Below are 20,228 nucleotides of genomic sequence, written 5' to 3' on the forward strand. Positions count from 1 at the left end.
TGGTGCGGGATCGGGCAGTGTTTCGTTCTGCTGTGCATGGGGTCGCTATGAGTCGGAAACGACTCGACGGCACTTAACAACAACAACAACACATGTGTTAAAGTAGAACAGTGCTCCATAGGATTTTCAATGGCTTTTTTTTTCCCTGAAGAAAATCATCAACCCTTTCTTCTGAAGTGCCTCTGGATGAACTCAAACTGTTAACCATCTACACCACCCCATAGTATATGACTTTATATAGTGAGCTGTTTTACTGCAAGAACTCATTTACTAGTCTTTTCTTCCAGGTGACAGTTCCATGATGTTGGGACCATATTGGGATTTATTCTTTCCTGGTATAGTGGCTATACCATGGTAGACACTCAGTAAATGAAAAAAATAAATGAATAAAAACTTTACTGACCTGAAGGCAAAAATTGTCTAGTTATTGAAACAGAAGAAATGCTTAAATACATAATTGATGTGCATATATACTAGTTATATATATAGCCCAACCTTCCTTCCGAGGAGTGACTGGTGGGTTTGAACCTCCAGCCTTCTGGTTAGCAGTCAAATGCCTTAGGAACTATGCCACCAGAGCTCCCATTTATATATATTAAGATATATATTAGATTGTTGTTGTTATGTGCCATTGAGTCAGACCCGACTCATAGTGACCCCTCCTTGGGTTTCCGAGGCAGTATCACTACGAAAGTAGATTGCCCCATCTTCCTTCTGAGGAGTGGCTGGTGGGTTTGAACCACTAGCCTTCTGGTTAGCAGTCAAGTGCCTTAGGCACTACGCTACCAGAGCTCCCATATATTAGATATATAAACTATATATAGTTTATGTAACTATATATGTTACATGTATAAAATAATATATTTTATATGTATAAAATATGTAGTAGATCTATTTAATCATTTACTTATAAGGCTAACTATTTGGTTTTAACACACTTTTGATATGGTAAGAAGTCATCATCATGGTAGCTGATAAATGGTAAGACTAAAAACCATAATTATTCAAATTTGTAAATTCTAGAGAAAAATTAACTGATGATGAAACATAGCCAGGTACTCACTTCATGGCCCCAAATGAATATTCACTCCCTGGGCTTCATGTCTTCTGGACTACTCTTACCTGTGATTTGTCCTTCATTCCTAGTTAAGGCCATCTCTCATATGAAATATATTCACACTTGAGTTAAGTAAAAACACACATGAGAATCACTTTCCTGTGTGTGTTTCTGTGAGTTGGAAGAGTTTTGTAAAAAATGGATTGAGATGTCAGAGGCCTTTATCAGAAACCAGAATTTCTCTACTTCTAAATAAGTCAAAATCTGCATTCCAAAAGCATGAGTAATGAGAGTAGTTTAAAATATTTTCAATGAAGAAACATTCTTAAATAAATCCCTCCACTATATTACTCTCAGTCAAAGATATATCCTTCTTTATAACATGATTATAGATGACAATCATTATTGAATGTCAACTACTACTTTCTAGTTGTCTGTGAACAGTGGATACTATTTGAAATTTGGGAGCTCTGGTGGCATAGTGTCTAAGGCATTTGACCGCTAACCAGAAGGCTGGTGGTTCAAAGCCACCAGCCACTCCTTGGAAGGAAAGCTGGACAATCTAATTCCATAGTGATGCCACCTTGGAAACCCAAGGAAGGGTCGCTATAAGTCACATCTGACTTGATGGCAGTGAGTTTGGTTTTTGGTTTTTTGGAAGTTCCATTTTGGGGTTGCAAGGACAGATAGGAGATTTTGGGATCATAGCAGTTCATTCATTTATTTTTTCATTGAACATATTAAAGAGATCTACTATGTGCCAGATGCTGTGCTAGCTGCCAGGGATTTAGCAGTGAGCAAGAGAGATAAAAGGAGCTCTAGTGGTGTAGTGGTTACAGTATTTGGCCACAAACTAAAAGATCAGAGATTTGAACTCAACTATCACTCCACTGGAGAAAGATGGAAGCAGTCTGCTTCTGTAAAGATTTCCAGCCTTGGAAATCCCATGGAACAGTTCTACTCTCTCCTATAGGATCACTCTGAGTCTGAATTGACTCAATGGCCATGAGTTTGATTTTGGGAAGAGAGACAATATTCCTTCCCAAGGTCTCTACCCTAAAACAGAGACACAGGTAGAGGAATCCTGTTTTTTCTGTCCTTGGCATCTTTTATACAGTTGCCCGAGAAGATCAGTACGTACCTACCTCCCTATCTATTTATCTATCTGTATAATTTTGAATGTGACTATGTGGTGTTTTATTATTATGTTTAAATTTCCCTGAATTACTTTGTGTATCGTTAATTTGTGATATCTTGCTGTGTTATTTTCGCAACACTGAGGAGGAGTGTCTATGCAATCTCTACTGTTACATAAAATTTATGTATCTGCTTTATCTACCTGAAGAGATTATAAGCTCCTGGAGGACAGAGTCCTTAACTAAGACCTCACTGTGTCACAAAAAAAACAGTGTGCCTAGCACATAGGAGGCAAATGCTGCTTATTTTGTGGATTTTTTATTTTAAACTTCTATTCAGGAGTGCTTCTGCAGATACCTCAGTAGGAGTTCATCCTGATTGAATGAATTATTTTTTATGAACCATAAAAATAAAAATGAGGAATCTTTGTTTCCAACTGCTCTTATTAAATCCCACTCCTGGAATTTCTACACATTTTTACATTAAATGGGAAAAAAAAAAAAAAAAAGCTATACATTTCATCAAGTACCAATGAAGAATTATCTAAAAGGTAACAGAAAATGAGGCATTCATTACCCAGTGGAAAGACAACAGGGACATGATTGGGGAGATATATAAACCTAAGGTCTGACCCCAACCCCAGAAAGTTTATTCATTCCTTCAACAAGGTGCTGTGCTTGGTACCAAGTCACAAAGAAGATCAAAATGAGGTTCTGTCCTTGCAGCACTAGCAGGTTAGTAAGTAGCCATTAGTGCTATATTAGTGCACATGGGCCATGGTAGGAATGACACAGAGCAAGTGCCTTTGACCCCCATCACCTGAGATTTTGCATATCCAACCCATTGAGTAAGGAATGTTCTTTCCTACTACATTGTAGAGGATATTTCCAGCAACTCCTTTCTTAGGAAATGAGCACTCTTGGAAAACTGTTATAAATTGTGGTTTTTTAAATGCTGTTACTAAGAGCATTAAGATTCTCAGATGTACCCCTAGGGCCTTGTGTGATGGCCTGTAGCCTTAAGGAGGTGTCTAAGGGATTTTTCAGTCTTGCCACCCTCACTTCAACTTTAGAAGCCCCTTTTAACATGTGTGTCTGTTCTCATATTAGTTTAGTATGATTTTTTTTTTTTTTTTTTTGAGAGGGGAAGATTCTGCAGCTTTATACAGTATAAAAACCAGTGACCTAAAAAATGAAACACTTGATATATGCACATGATTCACCTATTTCTATTTGAGAATCATATTGAATATCAATGACATGCAGCACTGGATGTGAGAGAAAATTTTTTGTTCGGTTTATTTTTTTATTATTATTGTTGGCCTTTATTTATGCAAGTTAGTGTCATGAAGATTACTTCTCTAGTAGGTCAGGGTTCTAAGTGATACTGTGGAATAAACATTTAGGAAATGCAAAGCTACTTGTCAAAACAACTTAGTATAGTTACTTAGTTTTCTCCAAGGAGAGCCACTGGAACTGGACATCACTGTCAAATACCGTTGCTAACACCGGAAGCAGAGCCCACATTGAAGGAAAACATATACCACTTTTGACAGCAACTCTAAATATATAGAGTGTTTATGTAAGATAAAGATGTGTTCATTTCCAAAGGTAGTTTAAAATTCAACCAAACTAAAACACCATATTATTCATTATTTGACTTCCCTCATGCATTTTTTACAACCTTCCAGTATCCACTGTGAACTATTGCTACAGGGAAATTTAGATGTGAAATTCCCATCAACAATATGACAGACACAGCAACTGTGTAACTAATTCCCCACATTGTGTGTGTCTTCTGCTCACACTACACTGAACACATTTCCTCACGAGCCCAAAAGGGAGCAAACCGCACAGTATCCCTTTGAAAAGAGGAGCAGATTCAGAAATTCCTGTGATTGTTGCTAGGGTCAGAGTCTTGGACAGGACATGTGCTATGCCCTGGAGCCATTTTCTCTCTGTATGCACAGGACACTAATGCTGGCATCTAATTAGCATTAAGAAACTGATTAATTCTCAATGAGGTCAGTACAAAGCAGAGAAACACATCTTGATGCAAACTATTAGGTCATTTATTTAATAAATTAAAATACTTAAGGAGGGCAAGTCAGTCTGGCATTTTCTCCAGGCTGTTCTCCTTGGTTGATGACTGAACTGCAGAGGAAATCCAAAGAGTGGATGCAACACTACATTAAAAGTCCCCTAATCAGAACAGAGAGCATAAAAACACTCGAGCATTGTCTAATGGACAATTTATCATCCAAACAGATGCATTCATTAAGGGAAAAATTACCTTCAAATATCAGTAAAATAAATTGGGTCTATTCTGATTTCTTATTTCTGCAATGAGAATGTTGCAAACTATGGGAACAAGTATATAAAAGATGCTTCAGTGCACGATCAGGATATTTTAGGCATTTAAGTTTATTGTGCAAAGCTGTTTGAGCTGTTTGACGATGGTAAATCAAGCAAATACAGAACATTCCAACTGATAATGTCTTTCTGAGCCAATTATTTCTTTCCTATATTTCAAAGATAGAGGCTGTTTTGCTACTTCATGGCTATTGTTATTATTAATGCTACCACTACTACTAATAAAAAATCATTTTCTGCTTTGCCTTAGCAATGTGAACTCCAACCACTCATCATAGTTTCCCCTTCTGTGGCAGGGAAACATGTCTCTCAAGCACAGAGTCAAAAGACTGGTCTCCTTACACTGCCTCTCCTTGTGTGAATTCTTGATGCTGGGCTCACAGTCAGACAGTGAAGGGAATTGCTCTTACAGCTGGTGGCCTGAGCCACACGCTCTACCAGGTTGCTGCACTGCTCTGAAACTAACACTGAGAAGCAGCACCATAGTTGCCCTAAGGCTACCATCCAGCCACTAACTGGAATAAAGAACTTTCATAAATAAACAGGCTAAGCAGTTGCTTACTGAGCTGTGGCCCTCAGGCACAGGGAAAAACTCCTCTTTTCCCTATGAGTGAACTCACAGAGAGCTGCTCTGGATTTGCTGGTGCTGATGACAATCATGATGATAACAGCTCTCATTATGGAACACCAACTATGTGCCAAGCACTGTGTAAGCCTGTTCTTACATTATCCTTAATCCTTATAACAACCTTGTCTATGAGTATTGTCACTATTTTGCAGATGAGAAAACTGAGCTTTAAGTCAGACATCAAAATCTTTCCACAGTATTCTATACTTACTGATCCCCAACTATAGTCTTATGAATACTTGGGTTATTTATTTTGCATATGATAAAAGAGAGGCAGAAAAAGGTACAGTGCACACCATAAATTCATGTCTGACCAATCTGGTTTGGACATCCATGTGTGGTTCTAGTCTACTGAGCCAGTCTGCTTCTACATAGAGAGAGACAACACTGCAGTCAGTGGCAAAGGCCAAAACTCTGATGTTGTCTGACCCAAGATTGTATCTGGCTGTCTGATCTTTGGGAAAATGATTAACTTTTCTAATCTTTATTTATTTCATTTGTGAAATGATAGTAATAACCAAAATTTATTGATCACTATGTAGAAAATACTTTATAAATACATAAACTCATTTAATCCTCAGAACAACTAATAACTATATTATTCAGTGTAACTTATAAGCCTGAATTTTTTTTAAAAAAAAGCTGCTGAGTCAGTTTTGACCCATGGCAACCTCATGTGTGTGAGAGTAGAACTGTGTTCCCCAGGATTTTCAATTGTTAATTTTTCAGGAGTAGATCACAGAGCCTTTCTTTGGAGGCGACTTTGGGTGGATTCAAACCGTTTCAAACCTTTCAGTTAGCAGCTGAGCATACTAACTGTTTGTACCACCCAGGGACAGAGAGGTGACTTGACTAGGAAGGATCAGAGCAGGGATCCTAACTCAGGTTGCCTGACTCTAAATCCTCAGGTTTTAATTTTCTTATGCTTCCCTGCCTCACATGGCTATTTTAAAGATCAGAGATTATGTATATTATAGGAGCTACGTGTTTATATATAATATGGCTTATTGAGACTGTGGCCATATTTTAAAGATCTTTAAATTTCAAAGAGCTAAAAATATAAGCACATTATTATAATAGTTTAGTACAAGCTGACTTTGTAAATGAGGCCAGGTATATGCCACAGAAAACTGCTATGTTATTAAAGAAACAACCAGCCCCTAGGAGATGTTTTCATTTAAAATGTGTATATAAATAAAATAAAATGGCAAACTCCTTGAGGAAAGGAGTTGTGTCTTAGGCATCTTGCTAGCCCAGAGAGCAATACCTGGCATTTAACCAATTAACCCCAATTGCAATGGAATAAAAAGAAAATAAGCATAACCACTGTGCATATGTTTAGTCATTCCTTTATTCAGCTATGTGCCAGGCCCTGACCAAGACCCTGGGATTCTTGGAGAGTTTATAATATAACTGTGATGCGGAGAAATGCATAGTAGGAAGTGGTTTACTCTGCCTAGGTACATTGAAGAAGGCCTCTTCAAGGAGGAAAGTTTTAAGAACTATCATGAAGGACAATTATGAGATACCTAGGTAGATAAAGAGGATTTTGTGTGCAACAGTCACATAAGTACAGCTCAAAATGTCAACATTTACATATTGCAATTATGTATGTGTGTGTATAGTTTATTAGGGTACAAGATGTTTAGTGATTAGAGGGGCAGTATGGGCTTCTAAAATTGATGCTAGAAAGGTAAATTATGGTCAAATTTCAAAGAGCTAATATGCATACTAAGGAGTTTATCATCTAACAATAATCATTAAGAAATCATTGACTTTTTCTAATTAGAAAAAGAGATACAATGAGATTTGTGTTTTAGCAAAATACCTCTGGTAAGATCAGCTAGAGATTAATGAACAAAAAATAGGACTTGAACTAAGGTGGAAGCTGTGGTGATGGTGAGGAGTGAATAGAGCCACAAGTCCATAGTTAGTTGGATGTGGAAGACATGGGAGTAGGGGAAGTCTAGGATGATTATCAAGTTTTTGTTTGGGGAGTTTGCTGATTTACGGCATTAATATGACTTTCCTCAGGCTGCTGTAACAAAGTACAACAAACTGAGGAACTTAAAACAACAGAAATTTGTTGTCCCACATTTTTGGAGGTTAGGAGTCCAAATCCAGTGTGTCAGCAGGATTGTGTTCTCTTTAAAGGCTCTAGAGGACAATCTTTCTTTGTCTCTTCTTCAACTTCTGGTAGTCTCAGGTATTTCTTGGCTTACGGCTGCAAAACTGTAATCTTTACAACTATTTTCACATGGTACTTGAGGAACAGTGGAGAAAAGGACGCACTGGGGAGTGGATAGTGGGGTTGGTTATGAGCACATTTATTTTGGGGTGTGGTGGCATAGTACCTAAGGCCTTTGACTGCTAACCAGTAGGCTGGCAGTTCAAACCCACCAGCCACTCCTTGGAAGGAAGATTGGACAATCTACTTCCATAGAGAGACCACCTCAGAAACCCAAGGAGGGGTCACTATGAGTCAGATCCGACTCTACAGCAGTGAGTTTACTTGAGTTTATGAGCAATTCAACTAGGAATGTCCATCCAAGTTTAGGAATGAGGTGTGAAAACTGACAATAAAGATGTGGTTGCTATCAGCATATAGGTGATTTTTGAAGACATGAAGTGGGACTTAGCCAAACTAATGATTATAGGAAGTGAGAGAGGCTCAAGAAGTCTAACCCTTTAGACTACCTCTCTTCACTGCTCCTCTATTCTCTTCCTAAGTGAGTAAGTTCCTGCTGGTTCTATTACAATATTTCTAAATGTTTATATTTATTTATTTCAATTTTAAGTTTACCAGTGAAGGGAAAATCCCTGAAGTACTCAGAATGTAGGATTGTGTGTTTTCTTCTACACAAATTTCTCTTCCAGCCTATACCTTTTGATACGGTCTCTTCAAGAGCATCTTTATGATAGAGAGATGCCAGAAAATGTGAATGACACACTTTATTATGAGGTCGAGAATGACTAGGTTAGGGTGGTACATGCAACTTCTATGTCGCAATATTACCATAGGGGGAAATTTTAAGGCCTAGTCTTGTTTTCTTGCAAGGGGAAGAGTAGCACCCTAATTTAAAGAAATGCTCAGTGTGATCACTGATGCAGCTTCTGACTTCTCTTGGCTACATTTCTACATTTGAATAATGAAAGGTTGGAATATGTCTTAGGCACCTTGTGCTGCTCTAACAACAACAAACAAAAAATGCTACAAGTGGGTAACTTTAAAAGACAGAAATTTATTCTTACGGTTCGGAAGCTAGAAATCTGACTTCAGGGCATCTGCTCTACTTCCTTAAATATTTACCATGTCGGAAACCCAATGGGGGTCACTATGAGTCAGAATTGACTTGATGGCAGTCAGTTTGGTCTGATTTGGTTTGGCAGAGGTCCTTCTTTGTCACTTTCAGCTTCTGGTTGTTTGTTGTGTACTATTAAGTTGTGACTCATAATGACCCTATGGAATAGGGTGGAATTGTCCCATATGGTTTCCAAGGCAATAATTGTTACAAAAGCAGACTGCCACATCTTTCTCCTGTGGGGTTGGTGGGTTTGAACCACTGACCTTTTGGTTAGCAGCCAAGTGCTACACCAACAGAACTCCTTCAACTACTGTAGCTACCAGCAATCATTGGTATTTCTGAGTCTATGGATTCATTTGCTTCCATTTTCACATAATGTCTTTCCCTGTGTATGTGTATCTATTCTGATCCTTTTATAAGACATCACTCAGAAAGCATTAGGTGTGGGACCTACCCTAATTTGCATTACCTCATTAACACAACAAAAGAAGAATCCTTATTTCCAAATAGGGTTATATTTACTGGTATAGGGTTAGGATTTCAACACAAATTTGGGAGGACACAGTTCAATCCTTAACAGGTCGGGTAATTTCCAAAGTATGTCAAACATTCTCTGAGTTATGCTGTGGTAATGAACAATTAAAAAATCTCAGTGGCTTAACATATACACACACAAAATATATTTCTCACACTCAGCTACATGTCCCTGGTGGGCAAGTATTAAAGATTCTGACTCATATAGTCACTCAGACCAGGTTCATGGAAGCTTTGCAGCCTGTAGCTGCACTGTTTGCAACATGTGGCCTTTTATCTCCAAGACAAGGGATAGTGCTAAGGGTTTTGAATAGGCTACTAAAGGCCTTGGCCTGGAAGCAGCATATGTGATTTCCCTTCACAGCCCATTGCCCACACCTAGTCACGCAGCCCTCCTTCATGTGAGGAGTCAGGGAAGTGCTATTCTTTCATGTGCTTACAGGGGGAGAACAGGATATAGATGAGCACTTGAGTCTCCAATATCCGTGGTGAGCAGAAGGCACATCAAGGTATCTAGAACATTCTGTACTCCTAATCCTTCTAGGAGAGAGATTGTGAAATGGGTGAACAATACTAGCGAGCAAGACAAGTAAAGAGAATCTGTTCTTTTGTTTTGTTTTCTTTCCTCTCTCCTGAGTCCTCCTTTAGGGGAAAAAAAATCCAAACCTCTGAAAAAATTACAGCACAAGCACTTAGCATGAAGAGCAGATAATAAGGCCATATTTGGTTTGTTTTCGAGGGTTTGTCATTTAAAAGAAATAGGTAATTTCTATTGAGCAAGGTTTTTGTTTACATTCCTTACACTTAAAGTCCATTTCTAAACTTGATGGTTTTATTTAGTGCTATTGCCAAATCACATTTCAGCAATAGCTACATTGAATAATATGGACTGCTTTGATTTCTCCCATCTAAGTTGAAAAAGTTGTCATAAAACACCAACAGATTCAAAACAGCTCTCAAAATGACTTTTGTTAAAGGCAGATTCCTGAACTATTCATCTGTGTTAAAATGCATTTTGCCTTGAATCATATGTCAAGTTGCCAGCAAAGAGTTGTTTCCATGCCAACTCGTTTGCAACACAAGGGGAAAAAATCAAAGCTACTAACATCTGGAAGATGTCAGCATTGATGTAAGCCACTTGCAATGAAAAACACAGGACTGCAAGTATCTGCCAAGGAGACCCTATATATGGGGGTAACATTTTATCATATAATTGTCAAACAATGAATGCATTCCTATTCCTTTTTTGGCTGTTTTCTTGATCAAAACTCTATTCCAGAAAAGGCTTGCTGAAAAAAATTAATATGCTTCCTATGAAGTGTTTTTCTTCTAAAGCCAGCACATTTTTTTCTGATTTGAGCCTTATAACAAGCCACTTATTTTTATACATATTTTTAAAAGTGGAACAATAATCTATTGTTTCACTTTCTACACCTTTTCCATCTATGGTCTTGCAAAGACTCTGTTTTATATAAAGACTTTATCTATCAGTAGGGAGCTCTGGTAGCATAGTGCCTAAGGCACTTGACTGCTAACCAGAAGGCTGGTGGTTCAAATCCACCAACCACTCCTCGGAAGGAAGATGGGGCAATCTACTTCCATAGTGATAATGCATCGGAAACCCAAGGAGGGGTCGCTATGAGTCGGGGCTGACTCGATGGCACATAACAACAACAACATCTAAGATAAATGAGACCTAGTGTCTCAAACAATGAATTTAATGACCAGTAACTCCAACATACTTCCTTCTCTTTCTACCTAGTGCTTTCTGTTTTTCTTTATCTTTTTATGTTTGTGTGCACAGTGTATGTGTGTGTGTGCACACATGCATGTATATCTATCTATGTCTTTAAGTAAAATGGATTCATTTCTTTATTTCCAGATGTACCTGGTGGTTGACTTCTGAAAGGTCACATCCTTGAAAACCCTATGGAGCAGTTCTACTCTCCACACAGGGGGTTGCCATGAGTCAGAATTGACTCAATGACAAACAACAATAAGTAAAAAGGAATGCCACAAGCTGGCCAGAGTGGTTTTTTGGAAACTATTTCCAAAAATAGTTTGGAAAGACTATTCTTTGACCACTAGTTTGGTCAAAGACTCTAAGGACACTAAATTTCAAGATGGTATCTAATGTCCCCTGTCAATTTAACACACATATCCAGGTTGGTCCATATTAAATGCTAGAGAGTCACTTGCAAAGTGGCTAGAGCATCTATTAATTTACAAAAGCCAAAGATCTTCTGAGTCATTTTCAGAGAGGGTTCTTCCCTTTAGAACAGCCCATGATGGTTCTTTCAGGTCTTCCATGCTGGCTCTCACTATCATTACAAGTGGATTATGTACATGGTTCTGTGTATTTCCTTAACATGAATGCATTTTTTCACTGAAAAGGCAGAGCAGTGGCCTCTTGAGGTATCTTTGATTGTTAACATATTGACTTTTCTGATTCATTGCTCATGGCTGAATTCTTGCCTGAATTCTAGCTGTTCCTTCCCTGATGTGTAGATTCATCCCTGCCTTTGGCTTTGAGATCTAAGCCTGTCACTATGGGCTGGGTGAGAAGCAAGTGAGCTAGAAAGCCCTAATTCAACAACCCAAGGGACTCTACATCATACCATTCATTCTAAAACCACATTTGAAACCACATCTCCAGCTGGCAGCTCTAGTTCATATTTACCTCACTCCTCTCTCAATCCTTTTTTCCTTTCAGGAATCCTGCTGCTAAACATGTGCATACAGACAGGTCTTATAGATAGACATGTATGTTCTGGTTACCTAGTGCCACTGTAATAGAAATACCACAAATAGGATGGCTTGAACAAACAGGAGTTTGTTCTTACAATTTGGAGGCTTGAAGTCCAAGTTCAAAGTGCCAGGCTCTAGGGGCTGGGTGAAAGGCCCTCAACCTTGGGCTTCAGCTCTGCCTCCTGCTCCCGACCCACTGGAGCTAGAGGTTTTCATCACTCAGCTGCTGGCTGCTGAAGCTGACAAGCCCAAGGTTGACAAGTAAAATGACACAGTCCCAATGTTTCCAAACCACACGGCAGGGCAATAATTCAAGTCAGTTGAAAGTTCCAAGGTCAGAAGAGCATAGCAGGCTGCTGAACAATGACACGGCTACATTCAGGGTTCAAGCATGCCATAAGCTAGAGGCCATTCCCAAAGCTGTTTCTTATATAAGAGAAGCAGACCACATCACCAAAGCAGCTACTTAGCTGCTTGTGGTAGGTCCCACCATGGAATTGATTGCCAGACTCATCATGGGGAATAACTACCACCAGCTGCCCAGCCACTCAACCAGGCCCAGCCAAGTTGACACACAAACTTAACCACCACAGTGTACTACCTCCTCCCCACCACACTAGCTCTCTGTCCACTGTCTGTTCCATTTGTTAGGTCTTGCTGAACTCCTGAGGCAGTCTGAATGTTTCCTTTCTACTCTTTCTTAGACATTTGCCCCACTTCCTGCTAAGTTTGCTCTGACCCATTGCCTCACACTTGTGACTTTGCGTGGTTTCCAGTTTATAGCCCCTTGTCTAGTTTGTCCCACTACCACAGAATACCAGTTCAGAGAATGTAGTGCCTCTGATTCCAACCTAGGTATTCTCCTAATCTTGATCACTAAAGCATTGGAGTACTTTAGTGAAGCTAGACTTATATGAGAGGTCACACACAAACCATTGGGCCACCTGCAACTGTCAAACATATTTTACTGTATCCACACCGTGTTTTAGAAATATCGGCATCAATCTTAAATACTGGTAGATCTCACATAAAAAAAAAATCTGATTTCCAGCTTCTCTCGAGAAATCAGAAGCCCTTATAATATTGTGCTTAAATTTCCTCATGGTAACAATAAGCTGCAGCTGCGTAATGTTTTCTCCCAAAGGACATATGCCCCCCCCCCCAGTGTATAACAGTCCTCACTTTTCCTTATGACATGAAGTTTGCGTCACATCACCCTGCCACGGATGGTTTTCTAATAGTAGAGAAAAAGATCTCTGTACCCTTGTCTCATCAAAAGTAGAAAAATGAACAAAAGAGAAGTCCTTGTATTTGAAGAAACATGCAAGGAGAGAGACTATTGTACATGAGCCTGGGTATAGGTATGTGTACAGGAAGAACAGTCATATTTGTTTAATAATAAACAGAATGTATGTGTCAATGTGTATATATATATATATATATATATATATATATATATATATACACACACACACACACAGCCCACATCACTCATTTATAGTTATCTTGATCCAGCCTCTGGCCTAAAAGATTGATAGGGCATCTGCAACCAAGTCTATCTCTATAAATACTTCAAGTAAATAGCTACCTACACATTATGATTTAAAGACCAATGAAAGTTCACCTTGTTTATCAAGAATCTCCTGAAAACCTCGGCTGTGCCTTATCCCACTCCTTCACTACTAACAACACAGACTCAAATGCCACTATTAGAGTCATACTAAAAAAAAAAATGGACACTAAAAAAAAAAAATGGAAACAGAAAGCTACAACTAACAAGCAGATTTATTGCCTGAGGACAGTTTCTTGTCTTTTTTAAACTCATTCAACCAATATTTATTAAGCTTTTCTATGTGCTTGGCATGGTATCATGCACTTTACATGATTATATTTGCTATTTTTCACTGAGGGCCTACTGTGTACCAGGGGCTGTACCGAACCCTTTCGAGAGACTGTATTATTTCTAATCCTCTATTTGTTGTTGTTGTTATTTGCCATCGAGTCAGACCCAACTCATAGCGACCCCTCCTTGGGTTTCCGAGGCAATATCACTACGGAAGTAGATTGCCCAACCTTCCTTCTGACAGTGGCTGGTGGGTTTGAACCGCCAGCCTTCTGGTTAGCAATCAAGTGCCTTAGGCATTATGCTACCAGACCGCCTATGCAAAACCAAACTCACTGCCATTGAATCGGATCCAACTCATAGCGACCCTTCCTTGGGTTTCCAAGGCAGTATCACTACAAAAGTGCCCAACCTTCCTTCGAGGAGAGGCTGGTGGGTTTGAACTGCCAACCTTCTGGTTAGCCTTAGGCACTACCGTAAGGTAGTGATTATTCCCATCTTGTAAATAAGGCAACTAGTGCTCAAGAATCTAAATAACTGGCCCACAGTCACATTCTGTGGGCTGCCAGGACTCAAACCAAGGCCTGTCTAAGTTTAAGTATCATAATCTTTCCAGAGACTAGTATCATCTGGGTTTTGTTTGCTTGGATGCACCAAGTCTCTCCATATTGCTCAAAGCTGAATATTATACACCTTGAATAGAAGAGTTGCCTTACTATGATATTCTGCAACATTCCCCCAGCATAAACCAAAGAGACTCCTTTACAGACAAAGAACAATAGATTCACCTATTCAATAGGACTAACTCTGTTTTTCAAAAATGTTTTATTTTTAATTTCCAAAATCCCCACAGCATTTGCAATATCAAAATGACACTTTTTTTTTTTTTTTGTTATAATCTGACTTCAAACCACATTCTCCACTGCAGGATGGCACTTAGCCTTCTATAATATTATGATTGGCATCTTACACAAACTTTAACCTCTGCTTGTTAATAAATAGCAGCAGAAACCCATGTGTAGTAGCACAATGAAAAAAAAGTAATAAAACTGTTCATTACCCTTGACTCTCCCACCTCTCTTGCCCTTGTTTTCCCTCTGCACGTGGTCAGAAATTGAATTGATATTGAATTTGCTTCACTTGTGTAATACTATTCATATACACTTTTGTAATTCATTCACTTCACTCACATTTCACCTTTTGTCATTTCAATCACTTTAAATCTGCCTTGGCTGCTTTCACATTCAGTCTACTAAGTTCCTGGGCATGAGCAGAAGATTTATTAACTTTACTTTCTGGGTTTCTGGTTACAGTAGAAATAATCTCGTCAAGAAGGGTTTAGATATTGACAACATTGCTAGGCCTTAAATAAGCTCTGGGTGGTAGATGCCAGCCTTGCTTAAAGTGGACTCTCTAAAGAAGGCTGCAGCCCTCAATGACAGTATCATAAGTGACTAAATGCATCGACTGTACAATCAGACTGACAGGGTTCATGTCCTCAAATACCATTTTCTGACATGAGACCTGGTACCTAAGGTTTCCCAGCTGCATATGCATGTAATAATAGCATCAGTAACGTAGGACTGTTTTGGGGACTAAATGAGAAAACAACTATGGGAATAGTGGATGTTCAATAAATTATTATTGTTTGCTGTCAAGTTGCCCCCCCCCCAATTCATGGCAATCTCATACACAACAGAACAAAATGCTGCCCAGTCTTAAGCCATCCCCCTAATTGGTGCTGGATTGGAATGCTATGATCCATGAGGTATTGCTTGGAGAAGTTTTAGAAAGAGATTGCCAAGCCTTTCTTCCTAATTCAGTAACTATGTGTTATGATTTTTATGGTGGAGCCATGAAGTCTCGAGCTAATCTCTTTTTTGGAGTAGACTGCTAAAACATGGGGCGCTCTAGTAGCGTGGTGCCTAAGGCAGTTGACTGCTAACCAGAAGGCTGGAGGTTCAAACCCGCCAGCCACTCCTCAGAAGGAAGGTTGGGCAATCTACTTCTGTAATGATACTGCCTTGGAAACCCAAAGAGGGGTCGCTATGAGTCAGGTCTGACTTGACAGCACATAACAACAACAACAACAGCTAAAACATGACAAGTACCAAAAAACAAAAACACCATTTCAGCAATGCATTGAACATAAGAACAATAATAAAAATTCCTCTTTTAAAGTAATAGTTATTCAGTCATTCTTTTTATAGCTTATGTCAACCATTGCATTTACTGACCAAGCTTGGTTGCCCTTCAATATCATCTTGAAGTGTATAGTTAAGGTTATGTGTCAATTTAGCTAGTCCTGGTTTGGAGTGGCTGGGCAGCTGGATGTAGTTATTTCTAATGATAAGACTGGTAATCAACTCCATGGTAGAATCTACTGTGAGCAGCTGAGTAGCTGCCTTAGGGTTGTAATCTGCTTCCAAGATATAAGAGAAAGGTCTTCAGCTTTCTGGCACTCTTGGATCCTGCCTTTAGCTAAGTCTTCAATCAGCAGCCTGCATGTTGCCTGCCAGTCTTGGGACTGTTTCTGGACTTGAGCTAGTGGCCGGCCATGTTGCTTGGTAAACCTTGGGATGGCACCATTTTACTTGTCAACCTTGGGTTTGTCAGCAACAGCAGACAGAAGCTGCCCAAGTTAAGAGATGCCTCCGGCTCCAGTGGGCCGAGAGCAAGAGGCAGAGCTACAGCCCAAAGTCGAGGGGCCACCCAGCCCCTAGAGCTGGTGCTTTGAACTCAGACTTCTAGCTTCCTAAACTGTAAGAGAATAAATCCTTGTTTGTCAAAGCCATCCATTTGTGGTATTTTCTGTAAGAGCAGTACTAGAGAACCAAAACAAAGTGTTATAGCTAAACACTGAATATTGATAAATTTTCTTTACTGGAATGATCAATCAATCCTTCATTAATTAATTAAAACTTTTTTTTTTAATCTCTATTTTTGTTCTGTCTAACTTGTGGATAATAATATTCCTTGAGCCTGCTACTTGCTGTGAAAAGATCATAATCTTTTACTCTAGTTCCTAAATTTTAGAAACTTGGTGAATGTATTCTTATTTTATGGACTCCTCCATAATCTATTTTCCTTTACTCTAGAGAGAGAAGAGTCCTAATTTCTCTTCCTTGGGTATATAGGCAAAGCTGGGTGACCAAAGATATAGGTAAGCCAAAACAAGTCAAGACCTAAGCAATATCCTAGGAAGACACAGTTGATTTTCTGGTATTAAAAATGATAGTGAGCATTGACATGGATAGGATCAATCCAGGTAGTGCTTACAGTAGGAATTATAGATAGGAAATACTGAGTCTATATCTAAGAAAGCTGCAGAATTAGCCTGGCTTAGCAAATTGAGACAATTAACTTGTAGAATCTGTGTGAAAAATTGTAAAGGCAGCTGGTTGCTCTATGGCAAAGATATGAAGCAAAGGAGGCTTGATTATCTGTAGGAAACCCTAGTAGTTTTCTATCGTAAAAGATAAGAGTTACTGCAGGTCTGAGACTCTAAAGCCTATCTCTGTGGGTCAAGTCACCTTTGGTAGCCAGACCTGAGGATCCTTTACAGAATCCAGTTAGAATCTTTCTTCTTCAAGGACATGTTAGAACTATGTCTCTGAAAGTGAAAGCTTTTAAATGAGGTTACAATACAAGTCATTTTAGTTGTACTCATTGGGAAGCTATCCAAAAACTGCCCATCTCTGGTCCATTTCCAGGTTAGTTATCGCTTTCTGGAAGTGTAATGACCACTTCTTCTTCAAGGGTAACATTATACTTTCTATTTTCATTCTGATACCCTTCTTGGTGATGCCAAGAACATCCTGGCCTTTTTTTTTTTTTCTTCCCAGTTACATACAGAGTCTTCAAGACCTGAGACTCTAGTCTCTTAGAGGCAGTTTGATCCAGCCACTATTTATTAAGTTCTTAAGGGGAAAGGACACAAAAGAAGCAAAAGGCTCAGTCTTAGCCCTCAAGTAGCTACTATCTTGCTAAAGCCATAAGCTCATGGTCATCTTAATTAAGAAACCAATGCAACATATTATCAGGTACCATAAAGTAGACTGAAAATATTATAGAAATTTAAAAGATTCCCTGTGCTTTTATTTTAAGGCAAATATATTGATTGCTAAGTTATTGTAATTGGAATGTAATTATTCAATAAATGGGACATAATAAAATAGAGCAAATTAGGCAATCATCTCTTCTATTAGTTGTGGTTGAATGATATCTATTCTCAAGGGATATATGCAGAGAGGCCACTCAGGCAAAGGCAAATCGATTAATACTAACGCTTTGGGGCATCTGGTCCTTGTGAGATGGGCTGTCTCACATGTGACCTGGAAGAATTTTTTTACATCATTGTCCTGAGTCTTAGACCACAGATGACGAAAACATAATATATGCATTCCTTTGCCTCCTAAATTAAATATCATTATTAAAACATGTATCGCTACCACCCATCTGTCAGTGGAGGCTTGCAAGTTGCTCTGCTACTGAACAGGTTTCAGCAGAGTTTCCAGACTAAAACAGATTAGGAAGAAAAGCCTGGCAATCTACTTTGGAGAGTCAGCCAATGAAAATCCTATGGATGATGATGGTGCAATCCTCAATTGATCATTGGGATGGCATAGGACCAGGCAACATTTTTTTCCATTGTGCACCTGGTTGCTCTGAGTTGGTTCCAACTTGCCAACAGCTGACAACAATAACAACAGCAATTATGATCACAGCCTTTTTCCACAATGAGCCCAGAAATGTCCATAGACTATTTCTCAATCCAGCTCTTCTGGTGGCTATCATCACCAGCCAGAAATTGATATTATAAACTAATTACTGTTCACCAACCTGACCTGGGGTCCAAGCATGCCTTAACTCATATTGCAGCCTAGACACAGGGCTTTTATCTTTGTGACTCTTAACAATTTCAAATCAGTAATAATTGTAGACACTAAATTATGGAAAAGCTGGGGAGGGGGAGTGACCAGGACAGAGCAAGGAAGCAGAGGTAAGGTTCCAGGTCAGGCTGGGGACCTAGGCCACAGGCCTCCCAAGTGGCAGGAAAGCTGGGGAAAGCAGAGAAAAAGCAGAGTGGGGGAACCAGGACAGAGTGAGGAAACAGAGGCAGGGATCAAGGTAAGGCTGGGAACCCAGGCCACAGCCCTCCAAAGCAGCGGGAAAGAGGCAAAGATCTATGTAAGGGGAGGGTGGGGAGGGTGGAGAGGTTTTGAACAGCTAAGGGAGACAAATTTGTCTGTCAGTTTGTCCCACTGTGGTGGCGTGTTGCTGTGAGGCTTTAGGCTGTGTCACCTGTGTCTCAAACTCAGCAGGGTTGCACATGGTAAACAGGTTTCAACAGCTTACAGACTGAGACACACTAGGAAGAAGGAGGAGGCCATCCACTTCTCAAAGAATTGGCCAGGGAAAACCTTATGAATAGAAGAGAAACACTGTCTAATACATTACTGTGCAACTTTATGAATAGCCCAGAAACATGGTTTGATGGAGTGTAGGAGGATAAGCCACTTAGGTCAGAAGGCTCTCAAAATAGGACCAGGAAAGAGCTGCATCATCAGGGTAGAATGAGCCTTAGTGATATGGATAAGGTAAAGTTTTCGAGACCTCCATTTGCTGACGTGGCACGACTCAACTTGAGGAGAAACACCTGCAAACATCCATTAATAATTGGAACATGAAATGTACAAAGCATGAATCTAGGAAAATTGGAAGTTGTCAAAAATGAAAGGGAGCGCATGAAGACTGATATCATAGGCATTAGTGAGCTGAAATGGACTGGTTTTGGCCAATTTGAATCAGACCACCATGTGGTCTACTATGCCAGGAATGACAATTTTAAGAAGAATGGCATAGCATTCATCATCACAAAGGATGCTTCAAGATCTGTCCTGAAGTACAATGCTGTCAGTGATAGGATAATATCCATACACCTACAAGAAAGACCAGTTAATACTACTATTATTCAAATTTACTCACTAACCACCAAAGCCAAAGATGAGGAAATTGAAGATTTTTAACAACTTCTGCAGTCTGAAATTGACTGAACATGCAATCAGGATGTGTTAATTATCACAAGTGACTGGAATGAAAAAGTTGGAAACAAAGAAGAATCACCTGTAGCTGGAAAATTTGACCTTGGTGATAGAAATGATGCTGGAAATCACATGATAGAATTTTATACGACCAACAACTTATTCATTGCAAATACCTTTTTTCAACAACACAAGTGGTGGCTATACATGTGGACTTTGCCAGATTAAACACCCTGGAATCAGATTGACTACATCTGTGGCAAGAGGCCATGGAAAAACTCAGTATTTCCAGCCAAAACCAGGCCAGAAGCTGATGGTATAACAGACCACCAACTGCCCATATGCAAGCTCAACTTGAAGTTAAAGACAGTTAAAACAAGTCCACGAGAGCCAAAATATGATCTAGAATATATCTATCCTGGATTTAGAGACCACCTAAAAAATGGATTTGATGCATTGAACACCAATGACAGAAAACCAGAAGAATTGTGGGATGACATCAAGAACATCATCTGTGAAGAAAGCAAGAGATCACTAAAAAGATGAGAAAATAAGACCAA

The sequence above is a fragment of the Orycteropus afer genome, unplaced genomic scaffold (assembly GCF_000298275.1).
Source record: "Orycteropus afer afer isolate SDZICR_OR568_19922 unplaced genomic scaffold, OryAfe1.0 scaffold00033, whole genome shotgun sequence".
Taxonomy (NCBI): Eukaryota; Metazoa; Chordata; class Mammalia; order Tubulidentata; family Orycteropodidae; genus Orycteropus; species Orycteropus afer.